Source organism: Mytilus edulis, chromosome 7 (genome assembly GCF_963676685.1).
Source record: "Mytilus edulis chromosome 7, xbMytEdul2.2, whole genome shotgun sequence".
NCBI classification, from domain to species: domain Eukaryota; kingdom Metazoa; phylum Mollusca; class Bivalvia; order Mytilida; family Mytilidae; genus Mytilus; species Mytilus edulis.
In genome coordinates, this window is record NC_092350.1 from 87614939 (window position 1) to 87627561 (window position 12623).

The 12623-nt window shown below is 30.8% G+C and overlaps 1 protein-coding gene across 1 annotated transcript in view; it reads right to left on the reverse strand.

Moving 5' to 3' along the window:
- Positions 1-10647, reverse strand: part of LOC139482710 (uncharacterized) — a 384200-nt gene extending 373553 nt beyond the window's left edge. The window contains exon 1 of the mRNA XM_071266777.1: positions 10499-10647. The gene's annotated coding sequence lies outside the window, so the exon portion shown is untranslated. The remainder of the gene's footprint in view (positions 1-10498) is intronic.
- Positions 10648-12623: the final 1976 nt, after the last annotated feature.

Here is a 12623-nt window from a genome sequence, read left to right on the forward strand (position 1 = left end):
ATAGGTAACGAATAGGGAATAGGGAATAGGTAACGAATAGGCAACGAATAGGGAATAGGGAATAGGTAACGAATAGGTAACGAATAGGGAATAGGGAATAGGTAACGAATAGGTAACGAATAGGGAATAGGGAATAGGTAACGAATAGGCAACGAATAGGGAATAGGGAATAGGTAACGAATAGGGAATAGGGAATAGGTAACCAACTTGACGCCCATTGCTTTTATTTACTATTTCGTGCGCTAAAATACCGCGTGCATGCAATAATAATAATTTTACTCGTAAAGGCGGATTTTCGTTTTTCTTTTCTAAATTCAGGACACGGCATGTTACTTTCAAGCACGGTCATCGTTACTAACAGTATTCTGACCTCTAGCTGTTTCTCTTTTATTTCTTTTTTGAGTTCTTGTCTTATCATAAACTTTTACCTTTTTCGAAAAGTTAATGATTGCTACCCAATGAATAGATTCCTGAACTTTGTTATTCATTTGGCGTTTTAACTTGTTTCTTTCGAGCGTCACTGATGCTTTTTTGTCGACTTAACTAGCGTCTGACGTTTATAATTTTAATTCTGGTATCTTTTTATATCTACATACCTTTTGATATAAATTGGTTATTTTGAAAGTATGTACTGGTATTTATAAAACTTTTGAATTAAGTTATTCTTCGGCAAAACCAAGTTTCCCTGTAGAATATTTAAATTGATTTAAGTAAAATCAAAACATCCTTAAGGTTTTAGATGTTTTATGAGACCAAAATAAGTCTCTGTATAAGAAGTCCCAATAAATTGCATGCTATAGGTTTCACCGCACATGGAAATTGGACTTTTAAATTTATCTATTATAGTTGGAGAGATGTCTCATTGACACTCATACCATATTTCCTTATATCTTGTTACAGTATTGTAATCCTGATTACTTTTTTTATTACATTCTGATCAGAATGGAAAAAAATTATCTAATATTATGTTTATGGTCAATTGCAATATATCATGTATTAAATGCACCTTGTTATTAATCATATTTAATAAATATCTAACTTGTTAAAATAGTGTTGTTTACTTTAAGCATGTTAATTGAGTTATTTAATTCAGTAAAAAATAAACTGTTGGAGAGTTGTCATCATTGGCATTCATACCATATCTTTTTTATATCTTGTTGCAGTATTGAAAGACATCATTAGTTTGAGTAAAAGGTATTGTACATATATATTTACAATTTAAAGGTGTACATGTACTAGTCAACAAAAGAAACGAGACAAGGCAATATATTTTCCATGTATATAGATTGTGTTATTTTCTCATCAAAACCATTGATTAAAGACAAATACGTTATTGTTTTTGTCCTCCAGATTGCACTCCAAACACAATGATGATAGGGGATTGTCTTTATGAAATGTTTGTGCTTGTAATTATCATTATAATGTAATGATAGCGAATTATTTCATTCACCTGAATTGCATATTAAAGAGTCCAACTGATTGCATCAGGCACTAGCAATCTGAAATCAAATATCTCATCAGGAAAAATAAAAAGATTTGAATCAATGACCAATACAAGAAATCCCCAATCTACAAAAAAGAAGACCACAATCAGGACATATAAATGATAAATCGGAACGCAAAATTGCTGTTATTGTTGTAAATTGAGTTCGACCTTGTAAACATGTTTTATATACAATATAAGTACTACGTGACTTTATAAGTTGAATGTTGACTCATCATAACAGGAAGATGAAGGGTGTAAATATTAACGATTTGAACTTGACATCATCCATAGATTAAAAGTGGAAACATTATAGTATCTACATTAGCTTGGTTATTCCTTATAAACATGATATACCTTATACATTGTATCATCCAATGCTTTGTATCTTGAATGTAGTAATCGGGAACTATATTACGGGTGGAGGAGGCTAAAATATGTACACGTTTTTATTTTATACATTAAAAATTAACTATACAGCCCATTCAATGCGATATCAAACCATGTTTCGAAATCTTTAAAAAAAACAAGGGTTGCATATCATTTTCATTACTAACTCGAGTTTGGACGTTTCTATTTAGGGGTATTAAATTACTACTAACTTTATCATCTAGTTGGCAGTTCTTTTTTCAAAGGGATTTAATGTCTTTCATTGTTCAGCGTGTTTATGTCCTTACATAGCGGTATTTTATTTTTTAACGCAATATGATGCAGTTAGTATATAAACATATTTGATTTTGAACATTTACATTGGTAAACTATTAGGTTGACAGTGCTCTTTTTACTTAAAGAAATAAGCTCTTCTAGTCGTTAAGACATAAATTTTAGCTAAATAGATGTTTCCCAGCACCTTACGAACGGATAAAACTCTACGAACGTATCGTCAAGGAGCAGTTATTTTGTTATAATAAAATCCACTAATAAATGTCTACCGACATTGCAGTGTGTTCAACGACAAAAGTTAACACTTGATATTCTTTTTGCAACCTTGCATTTTATTGGTGTGGTTAAACATCAGGCTAAAGAATTTCTGTTGTTGAATGTTCCGTATTCTTACGTTGAGTTCCGTTTGTTTGCATGTCGTATATGCCTTCGATTTATCTGCCTTATCTATTTGAAAATAAAATTGAGAATGGAAATTGGGAATATGTCAAATAAACAACACTCCATCCAAAGAGCAGACAACAGCCAAAGACCACCAATGGGCTTTCAGCGCAGCTAGAAAATCCCGCACCCAAAGGTGGTCCTCAGCTGGCCCCTAAATTAAATGTGTTACTAGTTCAGTGAAAATGGACGTCAGACTAAACTCGAAAAGATATAAATGAACTAAACTTAAAAAACACACAAGAATAACTAAGGCCAGAGGCTATTGACTTGGGACAGCCGCAAAAAAGAAGCGGGGTTAAACATGTTTTGTAGATTATCAACGCTCCCCCTATACTTCTAGCCAATGTAGAATGAAGAAACACATAGCAATACGCACAGTAAAACTCAGTTTAAATGAAGTCCGAGTCCGATGTCAGAATAGGTAACAAAAGAAACTAAGCAAAATGACAATGACACATAGATTAACAAAGAACTATTAGCAGTTACTGCCATGCCAGCTCCAGACCTCATTTAAACTGATTGAAAGAGTATGTCTTCATCATATATGAAAAAAAGATTGTTTTCTGAATGTCGTTGTTAAAATAAAATGGCGCATATGGTTGTATTTGATTGATAAATTGTTGAATGTTTAACGTTCAGTGGCAAGTATTCCGTGCATTTCACGACGAAATTAGCGTTAGATAAAGGATTGAAAAGTGATTGAGGTGATATAACCTAAATATGCTTCATTTATTATATCCACATGTCCTTTATAGTGAACGACTAAAGAAAATGTTTTGGTAAATACTGTCTCCTAAAATACAGCACCCAACAGTCTAAAGATACGCAAGGTATAATTGGTCCGAGTTGCTGATACGCATGAGCGTTATTTTCGTGTTCAAGAGTATCTTGGATAAATATGTCGTGAACACCGCTATTTATTCATGTTATAAGAATATTTATTAGGAATCAGTTACAGAAATATAAAGGTGCACCCGATCTATCGTAAATTGATAAAGTTTTATGTATCCTGGTTGAAAGTATAAGTTAGAACCAACAAAACAGCATAGTTATTTTTTTTGTTTTAAATTGCATGGCCAAAGTAAAAAGAAAGAGATGATAAATATAAATAAACAGAAGAAAATATAAACAGCATGCCATGAAAGCTCCTCAACGAAAACATTAAACAAGAAAACAAAATAAATTATATATGTACTATATGCAATGTAATGTAAAATGATATTATATTTGGACGATAATAAAAACATACACAAAAAAGAATAAGAAAGGCCTTAATTTTTTTTTAAAAACAAACAAAAAAACACAATACATGACAGAATATCTTTTTAAAATTTTAACTGTTTTTTTTTCAAATATTAATTTTAATATTTCCTTTTATTTATCTGCTTCAGTATACTAGTTTAAGCTCAAATATAAATCAATAATAATCAAGAAAGGTTAAGATGTGATCATTTGGATTTAGGGGTTAGGGCAACGAAATTATCCCGGATCCGAGTAAGTTTTTTGTTTTTCAAATTAAACTAGTGGTGTTCGCTCATAGATTTATTTTACCTCATGTTTGGGAAAAACTTTTTCCGTTGATCTGATCCTAGATAAGATTCAAAATGAGTCCTATCCCCCTTCCATTCCAAAGTCTACATTTATCCCTTTTCACATATATATGTACTAAAAAATTCGAACTAATGTTGTAATGTTTATCAAAATCTCTTGTATTATTACTGTACTTGTTCTAGATATTTTATATTCTTTGCCAAAAGAATTGATCAATTAGATGTTCAACTGTGTTGATTGAACAGTACATTGTATATATATAAAGTAGGTCAAAGACATTTCAAAAGGATGAAAAGCACTGCCGATAGCCCAATAGTAATAAATAAATTAATGCTACCTCTTTTCTTGAAACGCCAAGTTAAGCCAATTTAGGGGTGTTTTCGTTCGTTCGTTAGATTTTGAGAAACCTCAAATTGGTGAATTCTGACTGTTACACACCCAGAATATGCTGAATTCATTTTTTTCTATACATATATATATATATTCTAAATATTTATAGCGGGTGTTAGAAGGGTTATTTTTTTACTACAGACTGTGAAAGTGTTTGAAATTTGCATTTAACGCGTGTATACCAATTTAAAGCTAGGAATCGCATATCATTTAAAAAAAAATCCATCAAGGTCGAAAAAATGTCGTATCAAAAAGTTCTTACAAAAACATGTGCTTTTATGTAGAAAGAAAAATAACGAAAATACCGATCTCCGAGGATGGTCCTTTATCAAATGGCAAAATCAAGAGCTCAAACAAATCAAACAAATGGAAAAACAACAGTCATATTTCTGACATGGTACATGCATACCAGGTACAGGTAGTGTTTTTAAAATAAGATATTTTCTGAAAATGTTTTCAAAATAATTTAGAATTATTCATGGATCAGTTTTAAAATATACTTTTTTTATCAAAGTTTAGAAAAATCATTTAACAAAAACTCAACGGGAAATTCAAAACGAAAAGTATTTATAAAATGGCAAAATCAAAAGCTCAAACGCATCATCAAAATTGAAAACAACTGACAGGTTCCTGACTTGGTATAGACATTTCCTAATGTAGAGAATTGTAAATTTAACGTAAAAGTATGGTAAGCTAAACCTGTCACAATCATGACATTAATATAATACCGTTGAAAAACATTATTAAATCATATAAAGGCATTGTGTTATAAACATTATTAAATCCTATAAAGGCATTGTGTTATAAACATTATTAAATCATATAAAGGCAGTGTGTTATAAACATTATTAAATCATATAAAGGCATTGAGTTATAAACATAAATCATATAAAGGCATTGTGTTATAAACATTATACAGAAAACGTTCAATGAAATGTTTTAGTGACATGTCTTTTGAATGTTTAAACAACATTTCAGAATTTGGTGTTAACCATGTTAACATCAAAAACACGTTACGTAATTAACATTGATGAAATATATTTAAACATATATATTTTGTTTTTGCTAATGTGTTAACAACATGAACAATAATCTTTAAATATTGATATTAAAAGATTTACGCAAAAGCATTCAATAGAAATAATGAAACAATTTACTCAAAATATATACATATTGGTGTTATCCAGATTTGTTGTTTTAGTGCCAACTGCGAACGTTTCAAATTCAAAATAATATCGTTCTCAACACTTCTAAAACATAATCCTAACCTATTTTGGAACCAGAAACCAAAGCTATAACTAACTCTTTAGATGTGAAAATAGCTCAAATTTTTCAAATTATAAATGCGTCTGAAGATACCCAACAACAAAATAAATGAGATGTGGTAGGTTTGCCAATGAGACAACTATCCACCAAAGGTCTAGCTGATTTCTTGAGTGTCAGCAAAAACAATTTAAAAATGAGGTAATTATTTTTTCGGTGCCATTATTATGATATTAATCACAAATGCAAAATTGAGATATGTGATATCATATATGATCTTGTTTTCTATATTGTAATAGTTGTAGTATGTCGCATTAGCTGACAAACTTCTGGACCTATTAAAGTAGTTGGTATGCGGTACCTTGGGTATTGTTGACTTTTTGATATTTTGTTTATTTACATGAATCAAGTGAAGTATTAAGAAAATTTCTACAGTCTAAGCCAATAAAATGTATATTGTCAAAGCATGATTATTCCATTCTTCGTTTTAATCTATTAAAAAAATGTGTATTTTTCTAAGAAACAGTATACATGTGAGATGAACGATTGTTTGAATGTAAATACTGAATAAAATAGGAATGAATGATAGCAGAATTTTACTCTCATCTTAAACTAACCAAACTGTGATGTATGAATAATTTTCAGAGACTGATAATGTTCTTTAAAAGAGAAGATATGATAATGATTTTACGATAAGTAAATGAAGACAAATGCAATTATAGGTCTCCATTTTGCCTTTAACAATGAGAAATTTCCATACAGTATGGTCAGCTATAACAGACTACCTCACATGAAAAATGTGAAACAATTTAAACGAGAAAATAAACGTCCTAATTTATCAAATACAAGTAATGAAAAACAAATATGACAGACATGATCTATGGACAATCAACAAAATACCTGGGACAATGGGTTACTGCACAACATGAGAACAATCTATAAAAACTAGCTGCAAATGGCTTAACTAAACAAATTGCACGAAGCACAAATAAACCACCTTACATGAACACATAGCCGTAAAGCTATTAAAGTACATAGACAAAGACGAGTTTTATATTCCAGCAATTTTTTCAATACACTTTTGATGTCAAAATGATGTTGTTAATTCTTAACGGCAAGCGTCAGTTATTCAAAGAAGCCTTTTACACAAATCAAGCTTGTGTCAATAGGCTTAGCCTATCTTGATTAAACCGCACAAGTTTATAAAGAAGGAACTCGAAATTGGTATTGTATTCACCGTGCATATTGTTAAAACAAATCACCAGGAGCCTATTTTTCATCGTAAAAGGCTCATTTTTTTCCGTTGAATCTTGATGCGTGCACATATACCTATTACGATTAACTTGAGAACAAAGTCTTAAAAAATGAAAATAAAAAACAATATCCAGATTTCACCGTAAAAAAATAGAGAACCACAATGTTTTTTGAGCATATATTTGTAAATATATATAAAGATTGCTTTCAAACAGGAGCCATTCATTCTGAGAAGGGCAATATGTCCTCAATATTACTAAAAGTTATATCTTGACCAGGAACTACGGGATCTTCAATTGTAAATAAAAAAAAGGATTACAGATTACTCTTTGTCGACAGATATATCTTATATATGTCTTATAAACCTATATTACGGTCATTGACAAAAAAAAATTAACGACAACCTCGCCATTGACACCGATTACCTATAATTAATTACTTTCATCATTCAACCCTCTAAAAGCGAGTTCGAATCAACCAAAAAATCCATTTAATAATCACGAAAATGTAGACAATGGTTGCGAGTTAATTCTTTATTTCTATTGAGTAATAAGCAATATAACAAAACTCTTCAACCATCAACAATCAGACACCAACAATCTACAAAAATACCACTCGGTAAATATATATGTTAAAACTCGGCAAATCTACAAGAACACCACTCGGTCAATATACACAATGACCACTCGGATAAAAAGTCAAATCACAAAAATACCAAACTACGAGGAAAATTCAAAACGGAAAGTCTCTTATTAAAAAGTAAAATCACAAAAATACTGAACTTAGAGGAAAATCAATTCGGAAATGGCAAAACCAAAATCTCAAACACATCAAACGAATGGATAACAACTGTCCTAGTCCTTACTTGGTAAAAAGTGTTAAATCAAATTAAACGACCCTTGGATAATATACATGTACTATGACACTCGGTCGATCTATAACATTACCATTCAGGAAATATATTAAATAACACTAGGTTAATTTAGCAAAAAACAATCTTGATTATTGTATTTGATAACACTCCGCTAATCTACAAAATGATTACTCGAGTAATATATTAGATAACTCCAGGCCAATCTACAAAATGACCATTCGTGTCAAACATTTTATAAAAATCAGCCAAGAAAAGAGCATGACCACTCTTATACGATTACTATCGGCAAAAACAACTAGGGAAATAAAGAGGATAACACTCGTCAATCTTCAAATGACTTCTCGGGTAATTTATAAGATAACTCTGACCATCATATATTCTGTCATTGTACATTTAGTTTGACCTTGAACAACATTTTTTAAATATAAACAGGATAAGTACAACGTGATAACATTATTTGATTGTTGACTCATCATAACAGGAAGATAAAGGTTTTTAATATTAACGATTTAAACTTGACATCATCCGAAAATTACAAGTACACACGTTATATTATCTTAATTAACTTGTTTTGACTTTAATTATTGTACTTTCCAATGCATTTATTTATCAGTCTAATAATAGTTATTATATCAAGGGTAATATGAAGAAGAAAAACAATTTCAGCCAATGCTGTAAATACAACTTGTTTCGAGAGTGTCTATTTCTTTTCTTCAGTCAAGTTTAAAGCTTAATCGTGTGCAAATATCTTAATTCTTTACCTTAAACAGTATTATTTAAGTTAATTTTGTTTTCGGTTCTGTTTTACGGAGGTTTATTAGAGCATAAAATAGTAGACATCATTTGTGTCCCTCTCTCTGTAGTTTCAAATATCAGTGCTCTATTATATGTTGTCTGACATCATTGAGGCAGACATTATAATCAATCGCTGAATTTTATTATATATTGCCTGGTGTCTTTGGGAGGAACAACATAATCAATAGGCGAATTATATTATGTGTTAAATGGTGTTGTCTAATGTCATTGAGACAAACGATATAATCAATCGGCGGATTTTATTACATGTTGTCAAGTGTCATTGCGACAAACATAAACATAAATCGGTGGATTCTATTATATGTTGTCTGACTTCATTGAGACAAACTATATAATCAATCGGCGGATTGTATTACATGTGTTCTGGTGTCATTGAGACAGACATCAAAGTCAATCGGCAGATTTTATTACATGTTGTCAGGTGTCATTGAGACAGACATCAAAATCAATCGGCAGATTTTATTACATGTTGTCTGGTGTCATTGAGACAGACATCAAAATCAATCGGCGAATTCTATAGGTTGTCAAGTGATTCTATAGGTTGTCAAGTGTCATTGAGACAAACATAGAAAATAAATCGGTGGATTATATTGTCTGTTGTCTGGTGTCATTGAGACTTACAATATAATCAATCTGTGGATTCTATTACATGTTGTCTGACGTCATTGAGACAAACAACATAATTAATCGGTGGTTTCTATTATATCATGTATATGTTGTCTGTTGTTATTTAAGAGAGACAACATTATCAAATGGTGGATTTTATTATGTGTTGTCTGATGTCATATAGACAGACATCATAATAAATTGATGAATTTTATTATATGTTTCCTGGTGTCATTAGGAAAGACAACATAATCAAAAGGTTGATTCTATAATATGTTGTCTGGTTTCATTGAGACAGACATGATAATAAATCGTTGGATTATATTGTTTGTTGTCTGGTGTCTTTGAGACAGATATAATAAGCAATCGTTAGATTATATTGTATGTTGTCTTGTGTCTTTGATACAGCTGTAATAACAAACGGTTGTTTCTGTCATATGGTACATGACGTTGAATTTAAAAATATGTTTTTTTTTTAACTTTGAAACTTTTACATCAATGTACGTTACTGCATTACACTCAGAACAACAACATATTAAAGACGTGTTTCCTTCATCAAAGAGCAAATTATTCTGGCTCTAGGCTAGTAATTTGTATGATAGGTTTATTGTCCTGGGTTTATAATTTCTTATCCCATTTCACAAAGTTGATACACAACCATCTTATCTTGTTTTATTCTAAAATGTTACTGAACAGGCATATTATTAGTCAGATAGTTGATAAAGGTGTTAACAAATAAATGGACTCATCACTGTTTATCAACTAGAACATCATTATTAAACTAGTATGTCGACACTGTCTGCCCAGTGCTATCACGAAGTTAAGTGTACAAGATTAATTTATTCTGGTTACTAAACATTAACGTTATAAGAAGGCAAGACCAATATTACGATTTTTTTTATTTTTCAAAGGTACAGATTAGGACAGATATCATTCTACACTTGTTTTTATCAGCCTTGTTTTTTCACCTTTCTTATTATACTGTTAGTTTTACCTTTTAATACCTCTAGACAATATCTTTAAATGTATAAAAGTAAGACAAAGTGGCCAGATGAAATTAATATGCAGTACATCAACGACCGTCTATGTCGTTGAATAAGTTAAAGTGAGCTAAAATAGAACAAAAATATATAGAACAAAACAAGCTTACTTACCTTCTTTAGCTATTACATCTACATTTTGCTGGTTTAAAATAATATCGTCGCCTATTAGAGTATTACCTCATATTGAATAGAAGAGCAGGAAGCAAACATTTATTCAGAACGAGGCAGTGATGAACTGCTCTTCTATTAATTGTACATCCAAGTAATTTAAGTGTACTACAAAATCGTTACTGTACTTATCATATTAAATATTGACTAAACATGATAAAATAAAGACAGGAAAACAAAAAGGTTTTGCAATACAATTTCAGTACAACATATGAGAATAAAGACTCTTTAAATGTCGTGCGTCCGATGGGATCTTCTGAATTTTATTTCATCACGACCTCTCAAATCTATATATCATAGATTTATAGATACGGCAACACGTGCTGGGACAAGATAACAAAACGGTACCTACCAAATAATCAAATTCATCTAACATAGGAACTATATAACAAAACGGTACCTACAAAATAATCAAAAACATCCAACATAGGGAGTTAGAGGCTTTACTATTGTTAATAATCTATAAAATATTCACCAACGCTAATTTTTTCAAAACATATGTTATAGATTGTTTCAATACCAAATTACCTAATGACTTTATACATTGGTAGAATAAAAAAAGTCAGTCAAAAAGCTAAAAATCAATAGGCGCTTTACATGTCTCATTAAAAACCTTCTAACACGCAAAACAAAGAAATAGTAGAGATACAATTTTGGATAGAAGATGATTAATTGATACATTTCTATCTACTTTTATATTACATCATCTTAATTTTTTTTCTTTAAATACATGTAAAACAAATGCAGATACGGTCGCTTTTTAAGATTGAATATGGTAGGAAAACATTTGTTTAATGATATACGGCATTGCCCTTTTTATATGGTTTTTGGGGAGGGGATCGTTCTTGGATTTGTATTAAGCTAAGACTGAAAAAATATAACGGTCCATTCATTAGAAGTCAAACATTATCGTTTAATAATGCTAACTTAACTACCACCTGACAGAAGGTGTCCGATTACCACTTGACAAGCTAAGAGTCTGACGTAAAGGAAGTACACCACTAATTCATGGACCCATTGCTTTCTATGTTAAATTCCTCAATTTCAAACAGACACAGCTCTTTTGTTTGAAGTTCAAATAAAGTGACAATCGTTGCATGCCAAAGCAACACTTTACGGTGTCTTGTACTGGAAAAATCAACATATCTGTAATGACATATAAAAAAGAACTGGTTCCCGGAACTTTGGATGTACCAAAAAGAGGTACTTCAGATCTGACACACAGGAAAAATGTACCCTCTTGATACATTTGTTTTAGTATTCAAAATTATAAGTCAAAAAGTGTTCTACAATATGATCATCAGTCAATCAGCTTTCATTTGATACCTACAATACCTAAATATTCTACATATTTTGAAAGTAACACTCATGCGCAGGAACTAATTTGTGTTATATATGTACTACTTTCCGGTATGTGCTTTCTGTCCGGGCCGAATTAGTGGTGTTACATCTAAACACAGTATTAAAACCCATTACATTCCTCAGAGTTTAGGAAAATAACGTGATATATTGAAATCGACGCAATCATCTAAAATCAGTGTTAAATCATTTGAAAGAGCACTAATGTGTGTGCGCTATGGTGGTTCATGGTTTTATTATTATAAGAAATAAGTGCACTCTTTTTTTTCATAAACAAAAGTTTAAATATCATTATACTTAGACTATTCACATTTTATAAAACTATCTAATCCATCGGCATGACTTCTTAGAAAAGGCGTTGCATTTGCGTAGATACATGTACAAATCAGAAATGAAATACATATAAGAAATTTGTGCATTTTAAACAATGTGAACAAATACATGAAATATATACTATCTTTTCACTTCTGGCCAAATGGAAAAATAATCGCCCTTTGATTGTTGTTGTCTTCACATATTACCCCTAGTATGGACATTGTTTTTTTTGCAAATATTTCTCATTAACCTTCCGAATTTATGTTTTCATATTCATTCCTCTAGTAGCAAGTTGGGGGGATTACAATTACAATGTAAACACATAGGGTCATGCATTTTAACGATAAAGTAGTTATTTGGTCCGTTGGAAAAAGGTCAAAAGTTAGAATATCTG